The following is a 6,000-nucleotide window of genomic DNA, read 5'->3' on the forward strand; positions in this document are numbered from 1 at the left end:
TAGATCACGACTTGAGGGAGTCTGTAATATTCTCGATGGATTGACTTGGTTCGTTCAGTCGGGACTGGGTCTAGTTGACCCACACGACGTGACCATGGGCTGGTCACGACTTAAGAACCTGTTTTTCGAGTTGGGCCTTATATTTTGGACCATGATGGGCCTTGGGATTTTTTGTTGGGCTAATGGTGTTTATTGGACTTTTGGTTGAGGGCTCTTGTAGGAGATTGGGGGCCAATTTGGAAAATTGGGCCATATTTGGGCTTGAGTAATCATTGAGGAAATTAGGCCTTCTAGTGTAGTTAGTTGGGCCTTGATCTTGGACCAAGCTAGATAACAGGGTAATTGTCTTTTTATCTTATTGATGGTTATGGGTTGGACTCCAATTATTAATTGGATGATATTGCATTGATAGCATGGGGATTTCAGCGGATCAACGACTTGAGTTTTATCTGTGAGATTTAGCAGTCAGAAGTGAGTTTCCTCGTTGGGTTTAGCGGGTCGAAGGCACCAATGTCGGCCCATGGTTTATATGTTGGGATGCTAGATGTTTGCGTGACACTTGCATGTGTTATAATGCTTACCGGGCAAGGCCTGATGCCACACGGGGCCTGATGAGTAGATTGTATGCTAGTCATTATTATCTTTTTATTTTTACCAGGCGGGGCTCGATGACTGTATGGTATGCTATAGTTTTTTGTGATTATTCCATGTGCTAGTAAAGTTATATGTTTATTTGATTATATGGTTATATGATTTTGTGTGTATCGGGCGGGGCCTAATGTCAGGCAGGGCCTGGTGATGGACAAATATGTAATCTGAGCAGGGATCGATGTCGAGTGGGCCCCGAAGCCGAGCGGGGCCAATGTCGGGAGGGGCCCAAGGCTGAGTTGGACTCAATATTAGGCGGGGCCTAATGGAGGGCAGGGGCCTAGTTTGTGATTTATGTATGTATGGTATGTGGTATCTTGGGGGAACTCACTAAGCTTTGTGTTTACATTTTTTAGTTTATGTTTCAGGTACTACGGTTTTCAAATGGAAGAGCTCAGGAAGATTTTAAGGTATACACTACATGTTTCTGCCTTCTGTGAATTACTCTGATTTGATGATGTTTTGCTAAATCTTGTCTACCTTGGTTGAATGGGAAAAATATGTATAAACAATTTATTAATCTAAAAACGAAAGTTTTATGTCATTATTTTTGGGACGTTACAATTTGGTATCAGAGCCTTGGTTTGAGGGATTCGGACATACTCTCGGGTGTGTTTGAACTCAAACTAAGGATTTGGTAAATTTTTTCGACACAAGTTTTCCAACACAAGAAAGGGTGTGGTGCATGCAATCAACCGAGCTCAAGTAAGTTTCTCCCAAAACACCCATACATGTTATCTGATATGATTTGATTTATGAATCTGTGAATCACATGCTAGTTAGGGCTAAGGATCTGCTCTGTTTTTGCATGATAGAATGCTAGGAGAGATGCCTTGTATTCCTATTGTATGATCTTGTAGACTTATATGCTAGTTCTAATCAGTTAGTGATAGGTTGTCCTTATATATGATGCCTTGTAGCATAGGAAGCATAGGATGTTAGATTGGGTAATTTGTATGCGTAAGGCGATCAGTAGCGGGAGTGGGATCTCCTAATATGAGTTGTTGTATGTGGAATTGGATGCTCGTGATTATTCTATGGATTGGAGTGCTACTATACAAATGTTGCTTACTTTGTGCTTTGTGGAACTGTCAGGTGATGGGAGTTAGCTACTAAGCGAATATGTCAAGTCACATGTGACAAGGGTTGAATAATCTCAGAGTGATGGATTTGACCCTATTGCGCAGCTCTTGTCTGAGTCCAACTGTTGTAGGGATGAGTCTGTTACTCAAAGGATTATCTAGCCTTGTTGTTTATGATTGTATTCATGAGGTGGGTGACTGGAATTAAGGGGAGATCTTCAGCAGCTGATGACAGGGTGAGGTCAGGAACCTAGGAAATCCTAGGGATTGCTTGAGTGGGTTTTTTTACGTCAGGTAGTGAGTGTTTGGTGTATGGATTTGATAAGGTGACTTAGAGGATTCAGGGGATTCTTGAGGAAAGTATGGATAGATGTGGAAGGTAGTATTGGGTTCGTACTACTAAAAGCACAGGATCTATACTCGAATCGGGGAGAGTATTGGAGAATCTAGGAAGCATGCGGGATGAGGACTCTTAGGTATATTTGGATCTTTTGCATGATTTTTTTGGTGTGGTGTTGAGAACTTAGGAAAGGGGTTCGGGTTCTGGTTCCAGCTCAGGAGCAAGTACTGAGTCGATCTATGTGCAGATGCGGGAGTTCATCTCATCGGAGATTACTCGCAGTATTTTGGAATGGACCCCGATGGTCTTTGGTTCAGTCAAGGAAGGGAATTTGGAGTTCTTGGAGAGTCATCTCGGGGTCTTTCGGGCCAAGATTGTAGCAGGGCAGTGGGGGCTCATCTGGAGCCCAAATCTTGTAGATCTCTCGAATCCTTCAGGGAGGAGGATCCCATTGTTAGTTCTTGTTAGATGGGATCGGAAGTGAGTTTTACACCATGTCCTCAGGATGGTCGACGTAACTCAGGAGGTCAGGATTCCTTCCGATGCTTTTTCGGGTATGTTATCTTCTGTTTCTTCTGGGGTTATCGGGAACTTGTATTACTTTGGAATTTTTTTGCTTGGGTTGGAGTACATTATATCTCGGGTTGATTTTCTACTTTTTTCTGGGTTATATAATCAAGGATTGTGATATTCCATTCTGCATGTCGGGAGTCTTCAATGAATCATTAGTGGGTCGTATCTTGTTGAGCATGTTTCAGTGTGTCCAGTTGTTGTTCTGGGTCTTTGTCAGGATCAATTCAGGGGTATTGCCTGGAGGATCCATGGTCAGGGTTAGTGGGTTAGTTCTCCAGTGAGGTCAAGGTTCAGTGGTTTCATCTTTTAGATCTGGTAGGATTCGCAGTCGTTTATGGAAGAAATTTGGGGGTTCAACACTACCATTACTAGGAGAGGAGCGGTAGCAGGAAGTGTTGGATAAGGTGTCTAAGTCCATAACTATATTTGGTATGTACTTGACCCGACCCGACATGGTCCATTTGGGTTGCATGGCATCATGCATTTGGATTTTCCTTCCCGACTTGGCCACGTCACAACCTCCTTGCAGATTTCGCAATTTTCCTTCCCGACTTCTAAAAATCATAACTTTCGCATACGAGCTCCGTTTTCGACTTTCTTTATATCCATGCGAAGGTGGGAACATGCTTACAACTTTCGTTTAGACTCCATTGGCTAATTTTGACTTTATTTTAAAAGTTATATTATTAACATGCCCGGACAGGATTGGTCCGTTAAAAATTCATAACTTCTTCATCCGACGTCCGTTTTCGTCCGTCTTTTTTATCGTTATGCTACAATTAACGAGATCTTAGATTCTCGTTTAGGTCGTGTCAGCTAAAAACCGCTTGATCTTTTATTCGAATTTCGGGTTGTACACTACTAATCCGAAACTTCGAAAAATCATAACTTCCTCATATGAAGTCAGATTTGCGCATTCTTTTTATGGACGCTCTCGGTTTAACGTATTCTACGACTTTCGTTTAGATCGCTAAGGCTAAATCTCGCTCTATTGTAAATTCACTATTTACGCTTCCCGGTATTGTGCCGGTTGCGTCGCAAAACTTCGACGGGTCATAACTTCTTCGTTATAACTCGGATTTTGGCGTTCTTTATATCCCCGGAATCCTTGTTTCGACCACTAAAACTTTATATAAAGATATAGGGATTATATCACACTTTAATTTTGACGCTTATTTTTATTCTTTATTAATTTTACATTTATAATTAAATAATAAGCACATAAATACACATAATACTCAAATATTTCATCTTTATTACTTCAAAAAGAGTTACAATAGTTGAACTAGACTATTACATTGTCAAAAATGCTTAGCCCTGAAACCCGAGCGTTACATTATATAAGTGGGAGTTCAGGGAACTTCCAGCGACTAGTCGGTGTATTCTGATTATGCACAACAGGTTTGTGGATGGATCCATGTCGCGGGTTGTGTTGGGGCCTCTCCTCCTGTTCTTGTCTGATGAAAGCTTTTGGGGTTAGAAGCATGACCCGAACACCTGATTAATTACAGTCGAATGCGGGTTCAACTCAGGATAATTGGAGTTGAGATGTTTTGGGTGTGGTGAAACCAGGGGTGGTAATCATGGTTGGTTAGAAGTGTTGTAAGACTGCGATGGGATCATAGCATTCACCAGTTGAGGTAGCCTATTGTCGAGGTGGTCACGAGTTTAGAGGATCATTCCTTGCCTTGGTTACAACAGGCAGGATTGTCGAAGAGCATGTCCATGTTCTAGATTGACGACCGTTAGGGTCCGGGGCAGAGTCGGGTATATGCGGATCTAGGTGGGTGGGACTCATGGGTGAGGCCGCTCTGTGGTATAGTTTGGATGGGACCCATGGGCGAGGCGCATGTATTCATGGCCATATAGGTGGGACCTGTTGGAGACCGTTGGGTCAAGGTATTGGATCTTGGGTTCCAGGATTGAGTGTGTGGTCAGTATGTGGTGCAGAAAGATGTATGGGCTTGGTAGCCTTGTCATTTGGACTTTTGGGAACCCGGTGGCTAGACCGAATGCAAGATTGGTAGTCTCAGAGATGATTTGGGAATTTTCATACCCCAGATTTGTGAAGGGTTGATGTGAATCAGAAGGTTTTGGGTGAAATACAAGTGTAAATCCTTTGATCTCAGGTTATAAGTTGGGTACCGATATGGTTTATGGTGGGAACTTGTGTTGGGAATCGCGGGTGTTTATGTGAAAAGCCTTCTCTTCAATAGGATATGAGCTAAGGAATATGAGTGCCAACAGTATCAGTTGAAGGGTTCAGGGGTTAAGGGACGATTTCAATTTTGTTGGCAATTCAGGCTCCTGTGTTTTGGTTTGATTTTATCTGTGTGGAGGTCGGGCAAGCATGGGGTTTCAGATTGTCAGATGGATTTCATTATATGATTGGTCATGGTTTTCTTTATATGGATTAGACCATGGTGGGTTAGTTTGTAAGGTTGTCGGAAGACCACAGTATGCATGGAACCAGGAAGTGGTAGGTTGTTGGAGGCCGATTATGACATAAGACTACAGTTGGTCTTGTAGCATTCACTTTTAGCATTGGATATGGTGGCGTCAAGTTTATCGGATTGTTATGATCGTTTGGATCCATAAGTGGCAAGATAGCTTGGGAAATTATTACCAGTTGAGGCTTTCACTCGAAAGTCGTGTGGGGCGACTGTGTATGACTTTTGAATAAGCAACCGGGCGGGGATTCGGTGTTTCAGTTAGTGTCAGACAAGTTGGGAACAAGGAGGTATCGACAACTTTTGGAAAGCGGTTAGGGGTAATGAGTTAAGTCAAGGCGGTATTAGTGATTTGGGACTCATGTTTGGAGTCGCTTATTATTCGGAAATATGGTAAGACATTTGCAGCTTGGATTGGATAATCGTAAATGATTTAACCGTGTTGCGCAACTCTCGTCTGAGTCTAACTATTGCAGGGATGAGTCCTCTACTCAAAAGATTATATGAGTCTTCTGTAAAGTATAAGTGTTATGCAACAATAATGGTATGTGATTCTGTTTCCACTAGGAGCGTCAAGTCAATCAAGGGTTGGAAGCATTCAGACTAAGTCTAGACTTTAATGAGAATTTGGACTTGTATTGGTTTAGTATGGGCGGTCTGTTGGGGAGTCAGACCAATTCGAGATTTCAGGTAAAGTAGGACTGGTTTTCTTCATCGGATTATGAATTCGTCTTCTTCAGGTTTGGAGGATTCTGCTAAGGTTGGGTACGATAGCCTTGGGAAGGCCGTTGTATCCTCGGGGTTGTGGTTGTGTTCTTCACGCTATCTCGCGTGCTTGGGGTGATAAGGAATGATTTCGAGGATGAAATCTAAATCAAGTGGGGAAGATTTGTAACATCTAGTTACC

The sequence above is a fragment of the Lactuca sativa genome, chromosome 5 (genome assembly GCF_002870075.4).
Source record: "Lactuca sativa cultivar Salinas chromosome 5, Lsat_Salinas_v11, whole genome shotgun sequence".
Lineage (NCBI taxonomy): Eukaryota > Viridiplantae > Streptophyta > Magnoliopsida > Asterales > Asteraceae > Lactuca > Lactuca sativa.